This window comes from Passer domesticus, chromosome 7, assembly GCF_036417665.1.
Source record: "Passer domesticus isolate bPasDom1 chromosome 7, bPasDom1.hap1, whole genome shotgun sequence".
Lineage (NCBI taxonomy): Eukaryota > Metazoa > Chordata > Aves > Passeriformes > Passeridae > Passer > Passer domesticus.
In genome coordinates this window covers 49,633,499-49,650,695 of record NC_087480.1, presented here as the reverse complement: position 1 = coordinate 49,650,695, position 17,197 = coordinate 49,633,499, and the positions used below count along the sequence as shown (strand labels likewise).

Sequence of the window (17,197 nt, the reverse complement as noted above, 5' to 3'; positions counted from 1 at the left end):
AAATTCCTTCAGGTCGTCTTCCCTCCATCATGTAAAGTCTCTCATAGTTTAATTTATACAGATACCATAATGTCTTTAGTAGTATCTGCTTGTATTATACACTGCTGACAGTCTGCATGTCGCTCTTGTTATTTAAATGAACAAGTTCTAGTAATAATATTTCTGAGAAAAAGTAATGGTGAAGTCCCTTTAACAACACATTTTTCTTTATTATAGTAAGATCAGCTTTAAACCTGACATTTACAAGTTCCTTTTTTTATTTAGAGTGAGTCTCTCTTCCCTGTTTTTTTATCAACTGAACCAAAATTTTCCTAGTCTCCTCTTCTCCATTTTTTAGTATTTAGCATCACTAAACTTCCTTCAGTTATTTATCCATGACGCACACAGATCTTAAATCAGAGTTATGACATAACAGTTTTTTTACTGAATAGTGGCAAAGTAGCCCCTTACATTTACAGGTCTCAGTACTTTAAAACCTGAACAAAGCTAACAAGCAAACTCCACTATGCAGACAATATGTTGCCTAGTCTTCGGGAAAAAAAATACAAACGTAGCAGACCAGAATATTGACAAAGCTCCTTTACAGTTATGTAGACTTTGATAAATATTCCCCTTAACATCCATTTATTTTAACTGCTCTTTTATCTCCAGCTTCATTTTCATTACAAAAGTTTATCTATATAACATTTTTAAAGTTCAAGTTTATAATTATATATGTACTTGAAATCTAAATAAAAAGCATAAGAAGATTTGAAGTACTTTTGAGAGGCAAACTTGAAGAGCTGTGATTATTTATCTGTGACATCTTAATTCTTGAATAGTAGGAGTATCAAATTACCTGTTGAAAAATAAATGCATTGAAACAACTTGTAATTACATGCCTATTTTGTCTGCATTTGGATAAAACATTAGCTTCTGCTGGTTTTCCTCCAAGACTGATAAATTCAAATCAAATGCCATCCTGACCAAACAGCATTGAAATGAACATAAAAATAAAAGAAACAAAGTCAGGCACAGTCTGGCTCTGCTAATTCTTACCATTTGTTTCAAGTTGTTTGCTTACAATTATCATCATAATTGGAAGGTTACCAGCAATAATGTGGAAGACAGGGACATATGCAAAAGTGTTCCATGTCAGAGCAATGTGAATACTAATGCACCTCCTCTCTGGGTGATCAGGAAAGAAGTTCAGTTTCCCTGGAATAGAGCAAAGTGCAGCTCAATGATGTATAAACTATGTGCATTAATTTAAAAGAAATACATTATTCAAACAGAACAGCTTATGATAGTTTTTGTCCCCTTTTTAACACCTGTTTTATAGTTAAAAATACATATGTTGTTTCTAATAATGTACCAATAACCCTGGTGTTACAATTTAAGGTGATTTATTTTTTATGTAGCTCACAAGTTGTGTGTGTTGTCTACACTAGTAAGTATTGCTTCTCATTCGTGTAAAAGTGGCATTCTCCCGTTTCCCCAGTAAAAGCTTCCAGTGAAACTAGTGCAGGGTTTTCCTGTTATTTTGTAGCTTGTATGTCTGTTTGGACTCCAAAAGTTAGAGGTTTATACTCAAATCCAACTTTAACGGAGTGGTGGAGATGGGCACCCATAACATTTACAGCCACTTAATGCTCAGTATTAGTAGACCATTGAATTAAAATTATGGGATAAACAGATTCAGAACTGGTGTTCCAGAGAAGCAACAGGTGAAATGATCTATGACCACAGACAAAGTCTCCAGTGTGAATGAAATGATTTCATGAGTCTCTGGTATGTGGGGAATTGGGCTCATGCTTTTTCCTCTGCTTATATCCTTTTCAGAAGGTACTGTAGCTCTGAGAGGGAATTAGATAAAAGATCATGGGGGGGGGGGGCCCACTTTTTTTTTTTTTCTATCAAAACCCCTTTTTTTTTTAATTAAGAATCTAGCAAAATAATTTGTAATAAGAGGCATTACCAGTGTATACCAAAAATCTGGGTATATGATATTGAAGAGACTGATAAGGAAAAAGAAGAAATATATTGTGACCTCTTTAAGCATCAGGATGAGAAGTCTTTAATTCTTATTTCCACGTTATGGAGGGAAAGAGAAACAAGAGGAAATCAGGTGAAGGGTGTGCACATCTAAGCTCTTGCACTGGGAAAGGTGATTAGATTTCCACTGAGATCATATCTAGGGTTTGTTTTATGAACGGGTTTGATAAACCTCTTAGGAGGATGTTCCACAAACCTCTGTCTTACAATAAAAGTGCAAAGCTTCTTCCATAACTACTTTGTGTTAAGGTTTTCCCAGTAATTTCTCCGTACAACACATCTGGAGTATTGTCTGTTATGGTTAGATTTTAAAATCCTAGGGGGAGCAGTTCACATTATCAGTAAAATGTTTATGTTTAAGGGTAAGAATTAAATTCTTTCTTGGCCAATACAGTGAAGTGTACACTCAGACTTCCACTACTTTTAATCACTTTCCTTTTACAACTTTTGCAAGTGGCATCCCCTGTCCCAGCCCCTTTATTAATGGCCAGTTGTAAATGACATTAGCAAATGGAGCACCATTTGTCACACCATAACAAGTGACGCACTGTACTGTATTTCTAGCCCTACCACTTAATTTAAGCTTTGAGATTTATAGCTTGTCATCATCCTCTCTATCTTTCTGTTCCTTCTTTGTGCCTTCCCAAGTGCTAAAACAGCTTGTTGGGAAAGGGATTTAGAAGTAAAAGCAGACATTTCTACCTTGGCTCAGAGCTCTGAAAAACACTCATTCAACTCTCACCTGTGTAGTGAATTCTCCTGGTGGATTTTCTTCTTCTCTTTAAATGCTTCTCCACATTTAACTGATATTTGATGAAAAGATCCCCCTCTTACAATTTCTTTCCAAATAATCCCACTGTAATTCCACTGCAGTCACCTGTGTATACACTATATTTGTTTATTACCTTGAAAGACTCATACAGGACAGACAGCAGCCAACTTGTTTTGCAAATTAAAAAACTTTTATTTAAACTTGAAATGAGTTCTTTCTTCATGGTATGCTACCATGCTCTATGCCATCAGCAAATTTCCCTGGGCTACAAATTTGTAGCCCATTCCTCTGTCTAGGCTATATAGATTTTTATAAAGATTGCAGGCTCTGTGCCTTATTTATATACTGCCACATGGAAAGTGGCAGACATCCAAGCAGTGACCCCACCAGTTTAAAGTTTCTATGACTCAAACATCTGTTCTGTGTTTGTGAATTTGTTTGTTTGTTTACCTAAGAGCACTGAGCACTGGCCTTGCACATGCTTACCCTGTCTAACAGAGCAGATAGGTTGTTGGGGTTTACTTTTAATTATAGTAGATTGCAGACTCTTTTATTCTTGTTTTCCTTGTGCTGTTAGCAATTAACTTGCTCATTTCCCTCCAAACTGGTGAGACCACTGGTGTCTTGGCCAAAACTATGAAAGCCTAGCTGGGGACAGGGGTCCTGCAGCAGTGTGCAGGTTTAGTGCTCCCAAACTGCAAACACTTGGCCTGTTCCTCTACTGCCCAGCATGTTGTAAAGCATTTTCACTGATATAAAGTGAGTGAAGACGACAAATTCAGTGATACACAGGCAGAACCTCCTAGCGCAGCAGCCCTGGTACTTTGCACTGTTCACGTGCAGCTGTAGCTTAGCAGAGGGGGCACAGGTTGGCAGAGGAGGTGTGTTAGGTGTGCTGAGGACAGAGCAAAGCCAGAGAAGTTCACAGCCCAGCCTCAGCCTTTCTGTAGCCGTTGTGTCACCGGGTCTGTTTTCCACACTGAAAGAATGCTGAAGCCATTCCTGTGCTTCTTTCCTGAATCCTTGCAGCTACAAGCCTAAGCAGGGGATTGTCATGTGAAAATGGTATAAGAAGCTTTCAGAAATTCCCTATAAATAATGTCATATGACTGGAACTTTTCAGAACAAAAGAGCTAAAGATCAAGCAAATTGTTTTGCTGGAATTCTGATTGCACGTGTCTACCTTAGAGCAGCAGCCAGGAGTGCAGGCAGGATCTGTGTGCTCATAAAGTGGGAATGGAACTAAGAATAGAAGTGGAAAGCAATTCACTGACCTGCTGGTCTCCAACGTAGCAGTCTTCTTAAACCATCAGGATAAGTTCCAAGGAGTCCAGTAAATTTATGGGAATGAAGAAGGCACAGAATTAATGAATAAAGTGAATCAAATTGAGGTCTAGAAAAAGGAGACCTTTAATTTTTATTAAATTTTGTGAAGCTGCACCTATTCACATAGCTTTGAATTTTAACACAGTAAATCACCTTGTATACTCCTACGTTAATACATTATTTTCTACGGCATAGTCACAAATGCTTTTCTCCTCTGATACAGTTCTACTACATCACTTTGAATGTGATCCCTTTGTATAGGCCAGCCAAAACCACATTTGTTTGTTTTCCTAGTGCTGTATCACATTGCAAGCCCTTATTTAATTTGCTGTTCACTACTAGTCCTCAGTCTTTCTCTTTTTTAGTGCTTTCCAAACACTATCTTCCTTCCATAGTATATTTGTTTTTGAGATTATTTCCCTTAAGTATTTGAATTTTGAGTTTTCATTACTGAGGATGGTTTTGTCTTGTTTTCCAGATCTGTTTCCCAGCTCTCCTAAACTCTCTAAGTCTCTGTCATTTAAATAAAGTTTTGTAACTAAATAACGTGCAATTAATTTGCATTTCACCCCCTCTTTAATTTATTTATGAGTAAGAAAGAGGAAGTTGCATGCAGGTTCCAGTGAAAAAACAGGGGGAAATATTACAAATGGAATTAACACCAGTAGTCGCAGGGTACCTCTAAATCACATGAAGGTGAATATGAATGTCAAAAGGCATTATACCTTCATATATCTTCTGACATGTCATATATATTGAAATAAATATCTGTTCTTTGTTGGCTGGAATATTAGACAATAATAAGAATGTTTTATGTCTTTTAAACCTGTATGTTTAGTTTTTTTGTAATTTTCAGGAACGCGTAGAGCAAAATGATAATATTGTTCCCATTCCACGCAACAATACCAGCTTCTTGCTTCTTTTCAGGACAGAGCCATCTATTTAATTAGTGACTGTATTGGTTGTGCACCAGGTTAGAATGAAGCTTCAATGGCATCACGATGTTTCCTTAAGCAGTGTTTTTTTTCTAAGAGCATAATCTAAGAGATTCCCTCTGGACCTGCCTCCATACACAAACACACTTTAATAAGTGAGACCTCTGATGGGGTCATCAAGACCAAAATGAATGACAACAAAAAAAAATCTTCGGTGCTGCTCTTATTTAGTTAGTGACCCAACCTTACCCTTTAAATATAGTAGGATCAACATACTGGGCCATGACCTCAAAGAGCTGTCATGTCACTTTTACTCTGCTTTTCTTTTAAAATGTTATGTAAGTTAGGGAACTCAGCTGCAATGTGTGCTGTATCATATATCTGAATTTATTTCTCTGGATTAGGGGAAATATCTGTGGAAAGGGTTCATTTAATTGTTCACAGATTTATATTGGTATTTTAGGATTGAAATGGCAAAATGGAAAAATAAAAGTGTTATCAGTAAATTTTTAGCAACTGAAAGTGGTCACCTGAGTAGTATATTGAGTAGCTCTGTTGAAATCCTTACCTATTCCTTATCACTGTTCTTGCAAACTATCTCCGGTTGGTTCATGCTTGGACAAGTCTTTGGCTAAACAAGAATTATTGTAACAGGATTGCCAGAGTCATTTTCCCCAAGAAAAATTCTGTGTCTTCAACACCTCCCCCTCTGCTCCTCTGCTCTCCATTTTTTTTAATTAATTGAATCTTAATGTTTTCACAGTTAATTTCAGGCAGGAATGTATCTTCGTTTTTGTGTCAGAGATGTGTTTTGTTTGTCACTGGGATTTTTTTACACTGGTCTGGGGTTCAAACACAAAGGCAAAATGTTTTTTTTTTTTTATCCTAAATCCCCTCCAAGTGCTGTGTCTCTGGTCACCTAGCAATTAACTTGATCACATGCAGGCATAAATATGCCACAAACAAAACATTATGGGATTGTTTGATGTAGTTATAGTTTATGATGCAAACAGTTTCTAAAGAAGAAACTAAACTAAAGTAACTTCTGAGGTAAAAGCTCACAATTGTCCCATCTTGCTTCAGAATGACTGGATATTAATTTTAATTTTACTCATATACTGGAGCAATAGACAGGAACAGCATTTGGTAACATGAGCAATATGTGAGTTGTTGTTTTAATGTTAACTGATTTTTCAAGATAAAGGCAGAATTCCAGATGTGAAATAATGCATTTCAATTAATCTTCTTTTTAAAAGTGACACTTGAGTGTAGACATTTACTTTTTAATTTTATCAACACATGACATGGGTTTGAAAACATAAACATTGCTCTCTAACCAAAGCCAAGCACCTGAATAGAAACAAAGCATCAAATACAAATTTTCCCTAGCATAGTTAATTTTCTAATAATATGACAACTACTAGTAATAGCAATGATAGTAGTAGTAGCATTAATAATAATCCTAAGACCACATTAAAGCTTTTACTCTGATACTATGGCCACTGTCACAGGCCTGGTGCACATTAGGAAAGCAAACTGTGACACAAAATATATTCGAAAGAATGGGACAGAATGACCCAACCTAAACACACAATAAGAATGCAGGACCGCCTGCATTTTATTTCCAGGAAAGGCAGCAGGACCTAGCAGAAAAGCATTTTATTTCAGAATTGTCCCCCAATATCTTTCTCAGCCAAAGCCCAAATACAAGGTAAGAAAAGACAGCAATTACCTCCATTATATAACATAGAGTCTTAAGGAAACCTTTCAGCTTTTTGTGCTGAAAAAAGAAAGGCAGCAGACCAAAATAGAGCCAGGGCATGGTGTGTGATGATTTGTAGCACTGCATGGGAGTGGTGATGTCTGCTGCTTTCCACAGTGGATGTGAAAGGCCAAGTGACATTTGCATCTCATAAAGTAAACCAAATCAGGCAGAAATGTAGTTTTGAAAGTTCTCAGTTTGATTTTGGAACAATATGGTATTTCATCAGTTTTTGCATAGGAACCTTTTGATTCTGTAAACTGGAAGTCATCATGTCAGACCTCAGTGAAAGGCTGAACAAAGTTTGGAGCATATAATTTCTTCCTTAGCAAAAAGTAAGTTATTACTTTCTCTCATAACTAGGTTTTCTCATAGAGTTTGGAGTAATTTCTATTCCAAAAGTTGTCCTGTTCTGCTTTTTGAGGGGTCTTTTTTTAGTGATACTTTAAAAAAGTATCACTAAATGCCATGAAAATTTGCATCAAGTGTAGTAAGAATGGTTAGCTATTTTACTGGAAATAAAATTATGTCTATGATTTTTTTTTAATATAAAGAATTAATCGCCTTCAAATTTAGAAGCAAGATTGATGCATGCTGTATTTATCCTGCCTTTGGCAGTGAGAAAGTCTCGTTCTGTTTTTCACAGTATTTTGTAGTCATCTGTAGATCATCCATCCTTCTTCAAAAATGTCCATGGACTATCTTGTCTCCAGCTCTTATTCCCCATCTGGGGAAGAAGGGCAATAAATAAAGTACTTAAAATTCAGAGTAAAATATACTTTGTTATTTAAAAACTGTATCTTAATTTCACTGGAATAATGACAAATATGGATTCCCAGCTGTGTCTGCCAGCAGTGGGAAGCCAGCTCCCGATTATGCCTGCCTGCAGGTATTGACAGCAGTCAGGAGCCAGGTTTTGGCTCTGCCTGCCGGGAGGCATTTGATAACAACTGGGAGGCAGCTCCTGCTAGCTGGCACAGGCAGCAGTCCTGCAGCTCACCACTGGTCTGCAGGCTGTCGAGTTCTGTGGATCAGATTAACCTCCAGAGGTCCTTTCCAGTACTGTTTTCTAAAATAGGATGATATGATTTGCAATAAATTTCAGGGATGTCAACAGGATTTTAGAAGAGGCTTTGTTTTGGAAGATGCTAATGAGCTCTGCTGATAGATTATCCTGCTAGAGTGAAGAGAATTAATTTATTATGTCAACTGGAGACTTTTTAGAAAACTTGTGTAAAATTCAAATCACTGCAGATTATCTTCCACTAGTGTCCTGAGAAAGGATTCTTAACTGTTGTGTAAGAGCCTCTCACAATGACTACACAAAACTCTATCCATCTCCATCATAAAATAAAATGCTGCACCAGATCACTGGTGATGTGATGGCTCACAAAGGCCTATTCAGTAACTCAGCAACTGGAATTAACTTCACATAGTCAATCAGAGCTGAGGTGTGAGAGGGTGGCAGGGGAGCTCTGCTCCGTGTTCCATCTGCTGTAGGTTTTGTCGTGGACCTGTGAAGCCAAGAGGTGGCAGGAGGACAGCTTGAACTGAGTGAAAGGTAATGCATGTCCTGCTTTGTTAAAGGTGATAAAAGGCATGTTTGCACTCAGTGTCCTGAAACAAATATATATGAATCCAAGGGGCTTTTAATTCTCATTACTGTATGTTGGACTTTAAAGAACAGACATCCTTGATTGAGGGTACCGTGTTGCTTTTTTCTCTTTTCTGAATCTTTTTGACAATCAGTAACAGTTTTCCTCCCAATTACCGGCCACCTCTTTTCCATATGCAAATGTCCTGCAAAAGCTGACACATTGAGGTAACTCGACTAAGAGCTCTGCTCTAGTTTCAAGACAGCTAATAAGCCTAATTCTTCAGAATGTGGTAAGAGAATAATAAAAAAAATGTTTCTAATTTCCAAAGTTTGTTTCCAGGTCTTTTAAGTTCATTAGTGGTATATCTGACTTAAAAGGCACTGAAGGGTCAGAGTTTGTTACACAGGATATGTGGCTCTCAGCAGTTGAAAATCAGTATAATCTGGTACTTCTTGAGTTACGACTCTGAAATATTTTCTTCTAATAGTGGCAAGTAGCAGATAACAGGTTTTATATAATCATATTTCAAAATGAGAGGATAATAAACAGCAGTATTTGAAAGTAGGAATTATGAGGCAAGATGGACTACTATCCTTTTCCAAGAAGTTGGTGAAACAGTTCCCAATGATGACATTTGTTGGCAATAGCTCCCGGTATCACTGACTAGGCCAAATAGACAGCATCTTTTACTGCAAGGTAAAAGCCATAAATGGCAGAAAGATTTCCATTCTGTAATAATTCTATACCTCAGTCAAACCCAGAACTATAAAACTGAGGCTGTAATATTGCAGTAATGCTTTAGTTTTCTGTTAGCTTGGACTAAAGAATGCTGCTACACGTTATAGAGCTGTATCTACACCTCTCATAAAAATAGTCAACCATTTATAAACTCCTGTTTTAATAAGGTTGAGCAATTTTAAGGATTAAACTACAAAACTAGAGCTCCCTGAGGATTTGCATGGATAAGAGATTTGTCGAATTTTTGAAGCTCTGAACTTGTCAAGATAAAAGGAAACACTGATTGCAAGAAAACATTTTTGTTCAAATTTGAGACTGGCAATATAATTTTCATGTAATTTATTTTAGAATAGCAACTGTAAATTCACGGTGTTTTAATCTCATATTTCCAAATAAAAGTTGTTGTTCTTGAGTTAAACTTAATTTTCCAATTAAAATAGCAGAATTTTATGTTTTAAGATTTTCAAATTATAATTTCTTTTTTAAAAAAGTAATCAGTATTTATTTATGTTATATATTTATTTTATATGTTTCAACTATTTAGATTTCAATTTTCATTGTTTCCTCTAAGAGTTAATTTTATCTTGTTTAAATTCTTACACTTTAATTACTGGAAAATACTTTGCAATACTTTCATAAAGTAAGACCCAGTAGTATGGAAAGCGTTACAGATTCTGAGTAGTTGAATGTACACTTACATCTTGAAAAAAGAGTAAAGTTACAACACCGACACTAGGGAGATATGCAGTCACTAACTGCTTCCAGGCCTTAATCACTACAACTGCTGTAATATCCAGAAGTGTCTGATCCTCTCTAAAGATCAGGAAGAATAAAAGAAATAATTTGGTTGCACTGGCTGTGAGCAGGTTACAGACTAAATCAGCCTTGTTCTGTTGAGGGTTAATATACATATTGAGTTATTTCCAGGGCTATGATTTCTGCCCATCCATCAGTTTTGTGCAGGCTTTAAAGAATACAGTAGCAAGAATAAAACTACATTAAAGAATATGGTGGTAAGAATAAAACTACATATCTGTCAAAGTTTAGTCTTGAGAAGTGAGACTCATTTAATTGTTTAGAAAAAGTCCAGTCCTAAGTTGTTTTACTCCTTTTAAAAGACATTCCCAGAGTACATCAATGAAGTATTAAGATTCATTCTTTCCTTCCTTGCAAGTTTTCTTCTATCAGCAGATGCCTACACAGTCTGAAAGCACATCAGATAAAATTAAACTGTTATACCACTATTGGCTGTGTCTTGAGAGACTTATGATGCTTAATGATAATGATGTGAATTACAAAGATTTGTAGTAGCTGAGTTAAAATCTGTTACTTGAAAATGGACAAGAAGTTTCCAGGAGATTTTGGTGTCTTTCCTTTTTATCCATTGTGGTTGAGTTCAAGACTCAAGGGGCAAATCCTTGAGGGCATTTGCTTTCACATGTATCAAATAATCGTTAATGTTTTGAAAGCAATAGAAATCAAAGGCAGTTAAATAATTCAAATTCAATTCAAATTCCACAAATATAACAAGTATTTATCTTGCTGGGTTTAGAAAGGAAGCAGATGGAGTGTATTTCCAGGGATAGAATGTATTTTCAGTATTATTAAGCATTATAACTTGTTTAAAAGCTCCTGAATTTGCAGTGCAGTGTACCTGAATCACAGATTGTATATTATTCCCCAGTCTCATTAGAGCTTTCAAGGAGAAAGCCATCTTTGCTTCTACAAGCTTACTAGTGTGTCTGCCAATGCAATTTATGGTGCAGGAGTGACCATTAACTCCTACTCCTTTAAAACATATTTTCTCTTAGAGACCCTGACAACTTAGACATAGGACAAAAGTGTAGTTTATTGACTTCTGATTGAAGAAGATGGAAAAGTAGTCTACTAAAAATAAAAAAAAAAGTAACAAAAATAAAGCTTGAATTATGTATACTGTAAGGTAATAAACAAGATGTCCTAACTACTAAATCCTCCCATGAGCATAAATTGTTATTTATTACTTGCATTACACTGGAGAAGTTAAAGAAGGAGTAGGGCCGTGTTGTGCTCGGTGCTGTATGGAGAGAACAAAAGCATATTTGTCTGAGAGAATTTACCAAACCCATTTACATTAAAGCATTTATTCACAATCCCAACTCTGTCACATATTTAAAATGTTAGTCACAGCAGTCATCTATAATTACCTATCAAAATGAATACGTGGCTCTCCTCTCAAGGCAACATTTGCTTTCCATTGCTGCCCCAGCCCCTCAGCAGGATGGAGGCAGCCCTGCCCTGTCCTTGCACGGTGCCAGCACGGGCAGGGCAGGAGCCACGAGCAGCCAGAGGGGTGACTGGGCACCCCAGAGCAGAGAGGCAAGGAGACAAAGTGCAGCCTTCCTTCCAGATCAGCCCCCTCTTGTCTAGATCCCTGTGACAGGAATGAAGCCTTGCTTAGGCCAACACTCATTCCTCATGCGACACTTACTCATGGCAGTGGTCCTGCTCATTCCACTTTGACAGATTGCTGCCAGCACACCATTTAGTTATAAATATTTGCAGTATCCGGCTTTATTCATGACTAAGTAAGTTCAGTTATGAAATAATGCAATTGATACTTAAAGGAACACTAATTTTAACAGTATATTTTCCATTGTAAGTATTTTTACTGCTGTCAGTGGGAATAAGTTTAGATCTTGTTTCAGCTCCAGACCAGAGAACATGACTTCATTGCTGAGTTGCAGCCACTAACATGTGGTTGTGGGGATATTTACAGCATGTAGTGGTGTTTCTAAAGGCAAATACAGAAAGTAATAGTAATAGGCATAGAAAAAAAATGTAGAGTACACAGTTTAACAAAGATATGAAGCTTCATTATCTGTTGTGCTTTCACTGGAAAGGGCTTAATTGTGCTTTCAGTTACACTGCATGGCCTTCTTGTGTTTCTTTGTTCCACAGAATAGGACTGTTCAGCCTTTTTCATGGAAGAGTAAAAAAAATTCCTCGTCTTGCAAACAGTCTGAATTTGATACAGGATGAGATGCTGAATACAGCTGGTCTAATACTTGTATTATGACTTTGCTGTCTCTTCAAATCCTTTACATTGTGAATTTCTAGTGAAATGTTGATGCACATTCCAAGGAAATGTTGTTCAAAAACCTGGGATCTATGGATAGGAAATGACATTGTATTCTCATTTCTCATTTAAAACAGTCAGAGATTTGGCAACCTTGGTAAAAATGTCAAATAAAGAATTGAAACTATTTAAAATGAAAAGTTTAATCAAAGCTTTGAAATGAACCAATAGGAAAGTCAGAACCTTTATACTTTTCTAGTGTTACATTGCATCTCAAAAGTACAAATTAAATGTCAAATAAGAATTGATTTTCCCATCTTGGACCGACAGCTACTTAATTTCTTTGATATTAAATATAGTATTAAAGTAATAGGAAACCCACAAAAGCTCCTTACATTTCACAGAGATTTCTTTTTCTATTTGTTTTGCTTTCTTCTATTCTTTCTAAGCAGTAAATGGGAAACCACAAATCCCACAAATCATGAAAGATCCATACAGATCTTAAATATTGAAAGTCCTGTTCCTGTGTCCGAACTCAAGAGCATATAGGAAAAACATTCCTAACTTGCAAAATGGCTGAGCAATTGCTGCTGAGGAAAGAGATCTTGGAATTACAAAAGCTAGCTGGAGAGATTAAAAAATCCAACCCAATAAATTAGGCAAAACAAAACTAAAACCATAGCTCATCGCTCAGTAGAGAGAAAAAACTATTAAGAGAGGAAGAGGAACAATCATTACTTCATGGTGCTCTCACAAACCAGATATTTTAGAAACCTTCCTTCCCACACTCCTCCCTCCCCTTTTTGTAACTGTAGTTAGAACCCAAGAAGTTACAGAGGAAGGGAGATAGGATGATCAGAAGTGTGGAACTGTTTTCAGTACAAAGAATAACTAGATGCTTTTCAGTCTGGGATAGATGACTGATGAGGGATATAATAAAACTCCATAAAATCAGAATAGCATGGAGAAGGTGATTAGGGAACAATTACTCACTGTCTCTCATAATACAAGAAAAATAGGCTTCAGATTATATTGTCAGATAGCAGGTTAAAATCAAACAATACATAATAATAGATAATAGCAGCTAAAAAATTCTGGGGGGCTGTAGATAATAGAATTTCCATGGATTCAAAAAGCAATTAGACAAATTCATAAAATCCACCAAGAACTGACTCAGAATATGTGACAGCAGATGACTGAGAGATGGAATATTATAGTAGGGAGGCAGCACTAGATGCCTGTTTTATTGTTACTCTTTTCTGAGCATCTTCTACTGAGTACTGGATTATGATGTCTTTTAATCCAAATAAATAATATTATTTTTACATATTAGATGGTGCTTCCAGAAAATACAGCAATACTGGAATCCTCTTGCTAGGATTTTCCCTTTCCTTTCCCTTTATGTTGGACATGTAGAATATACAGACGTTTACTGGAAGCCACAGTGATGCTCAACACACCTGAAATCAGTCCCCAAGGTGCCTTTAAAGGGATTCCATACACAGCTGCACCAGAAATTGGTGACTTTGTCTTTTATTCTTGATAAAATAAAATTCTTGACTACCTCAGTTTTGCTGTGTTTATATTTTTATTACAATAGCAAACAAGATATGGATTAACTAAGTTAGGGAAGAAAGAGAAAAAAAAATAATCCAAAGAAAACAGACCTTTTCTTTCCTCTCTTAATTACCATCTGTTCAGGGTTTTGACATCCAGTGTTGTTGCATTGCAGCTGCCCCCAAATGTAACTTGTGCCAGAATAGTATCAGAGATATCCAAGGGTGTTTTGGTTTTGGGGTTTTTTTAATAGTATAGTTTCGCTTTCATCATTCCTACCAATGCTTTTCTGGTCAGCTGATGCAGGCATCCAATATCTTAAGACTAAAAGGCAAAGTTGAAGTAGTTGTTGAACTTACCTGTAGTATTTGTAAGTTTGGTCAGTGCCTTTCTGCAGTCGGTGACTTGCTAAAATACAGTGTTATCTCAAAGGCTGGTGTTGTGTTGGTGCTGCAGTTCTCTCCCCTCATGTTGGTTTCACCCTTAATGTGCATTATGTATATGCACAGACAGTTCTTTTCCCACTCCCACATTTTGCTTTATGTTTTTGTAATACTCCATCTGTATTTCTTCAAATAGTTATGATGATACAATATAATAAAGTTCCTCTGTTCTCCCTCTTCCTTTTACAGTGCTTCCCAGAGTAGTAAAGGGAATTTACTTACTGGCTTGAGAAAGAGGTCCAAAAGCTATATGAAATTTTTCAGTGTCTGAAATGATATACAAAGTGCAGAATACGAAGGTTCTTCAAATTACAGAAAAATATAGCAGTTATGCCTTCCTTTGGCTATAAAATATACTATGCCTGTCTTTGGAGACCAGGAAACCTATGGTTTGTAAGCCTTTTGCCTCATTGGTAAATATAAATAAATAAACTAAACAAAGGACACCACAGGAGCCTATTCCATCATTCCTAAATCCACTTTCTCTTCAAATAGGCAGGTGTTTGCTTCATATACACTGTCAGGCTAAACATACTGCACTCTAAAAAAGTCCAAGGTACTGTTCATACTCCAAATATAGTGTAATGCCTGAAACACAAATTGAGAGGGAAAATGCAGTCCAAATTTTGCTGACTTTTTTTGATAGATATACACTCTGGAACGTGCACAGCAGCAATTTTTCACCAGTCTTTTCAATATAACATGAGAAAGACTCAGGGCAACAAGCCCTGTTCAGTTTGGTGTCCCAGTGGTAGCCTCATGGTCCCCATAAAGCATCCTTCCTCCTGACACGTAGTGAAGGAATCAAAGCTTCTCTATGTCTCAGCAATTGCCAGCTGCTGTTTCAATTCCTTGTTGCCTTCATGAGCAAGCATTCCTTATTCAAAGTTATAAGACCAAAATGGAAAATTTAAGGACCAAAGAAATAAACATTTCCAGTATTGCCCCCCACGCTGTGTGGTGTGCCACTTAGATGTAGTTGATTATTTGGATTTGTACCTTTGTATCTTTATACTCACTGCCTCATTCATATTTCTTACACTCTGGCCAAGTCTGCTGCAGCTTGTTATGTGTCATCATGTTTTCTTGCAATTCATCACTCTAGCTTCCAGCAGCCTAATCTGATGCCATGTAACTGAATTTAACACAACAGAATGTATAAAAAATATTTTTTCAAAATGTTTTCATCTGCCAGCATGTTAGGTACTGAGCCATGAATCTGTGCATAATGGGGAAATAGAAGCTGTATGCCCAGTGAAGTACGTCTGCTGTTTGTGAATTAATAAGCAGATCTCTCCAAAGTAAAACAGTATTTCAATTTACAAACATTTGCTGTAGCTATTGGCATGCCATTGCTTCATATTCGTGCTATTCACAGATCTTTAAGCCAGTGTCTCCCTCCCTCCGTGCCCATGGCCATAGGCACAACTCAGGCATCTCTTCCCTGAAGGACAGTCTCAATTTGCCTTTATTTCTATGAACTTCAATTTTTTTTTCTTGTTTCTGATATTGCTTGACTAAAATTTAGAGGTAATTCCTGTTCCAAATGAATAAGTGTAGCTCTACTTAACTTTTAAATTAAACAAACCAAGCTTTGGTGCAAATCTTGAGGTACTTAAAATATTGTTCTACCTGTCCATTTCATTTTTTAATGCATTTTTCTTAAAACAGTGTATGAGGGAAGAACTGCTCTTCACATTTTAGGAGAGGAGACAGAAAGTACAGAAAGGCTAAGCATTGGAGTAAAGATTATACATAAACTGTGTGTCACAACATAGAAAATAACCCAATGCTCTGAATAGTTACACAACTCCCAAAACACCGGTTCATCCCATCTTAACTCTTAAGTTTCTTCTACACCCCTATATGATCCATTTATTCTCTTAAAATGTTTGCACCATCTGAAGGTAAGTACAGAGCAGTTGTCTGGTTGAGGGAAATAGACAATATCAGACTTGGACAAAAATTAAAACCAAATTAAAAAATGATAAACCCTCAAAAGTAAAGGGACATGCAGCTATTGGAAAAGTAAATGAAATAACATGAGAGAAGAATAAAAGAAAAGCCATTACACTTGAAATTTTGTAGAAACTTGAGTTGGATGAACTAAAAAAGGAAAGCAAGTAGAAAATACCCAAGATGATGAGTTCAAGGCAGCAGGTTGGTTTCAAGAGCTGCCATTAAGTTTGTGGGGAGAGGAATTAAAGAAACTGGGATGGGGGAGGTGGACAGAGAAAAGTGAATTTGCCTAGACAGAATGAGAAAAAGCTGTAGACATATTTTAGCTCCAATGAGCAAAACTGGGTTGGAATTTTGGAGCTACTCTCTTTAAAAAACAATTTTTCTTAAGAACATGGAGGGTTTGAAAAAGAGGAACAGTTGAGTACCAACTTCAAATCTAAATGGTACTAACAACATTTTCTATAAAGTGGGAAAGTGAGAGCAAATACCAAGCCAGTCTTTACAATCTTTAAATGCCTCATGTGTTAATACTGATGAGAGTTATCCCATTTTGCCAGGTTTACATATATTGCCTCCTTAATACAAAAATACAAACAATGAAGTGACTGTGTATGTATGCAACTGTAGATAACTAGTGTCTGCTGGACCTGTTTTATCTTATATCCAGCTTTATAATTAGGGTCTTAAGCACAAAAAACCAATGCTCTGTGCCCTTGTGCCTGCTAAAACATATTTACTTCAGCAAGAAACAATAGGAAAACCATGTGGCACTTTGATTACACACGAACCCAAATCACTAAACACAACATCACAAATAAGTATTAGTAAAGGTTTGTCAGATCCAGTGAAGTTCTGCTTTTTGAGACTCTGCTTTTTTCCACACACCTCTGCAATTATTCACGTCACAGAAAAAGGATGATGCCACTAAAATGATGTAATCTTAATATAACCTTTTCAGCAAGAGATAAAATATATTGATTTCTGACTGCTGAAGGACATCATTAAATAGTTT

At 36.5% G+C, this 17,197-nt stretch overlaps 1 long non-coding RNA gene across 1 annotated transcript; it reads left to right on the top strand.

Moving 5' to 3' along the window:
* The first annotated feature begins 7,056 nt into the window (after positions 1 to 7,056).
* Positions 7,057 to 12,303, top strand: LOC135304145 (uncharacterized). The gene is made up of 3 exons (XR_010365590.1): positions 7,057 to 7,164; positions 8,330 to 8,390; positions 12,106 to 12,303. It is a non-coding gene; the product is annotated as an uncharacterized LOC135304145 (long non-coding RNA).
* The last annotated feature ends 4,894 nt before the right edge of the window (positions 12,304 to 17,197 follow it).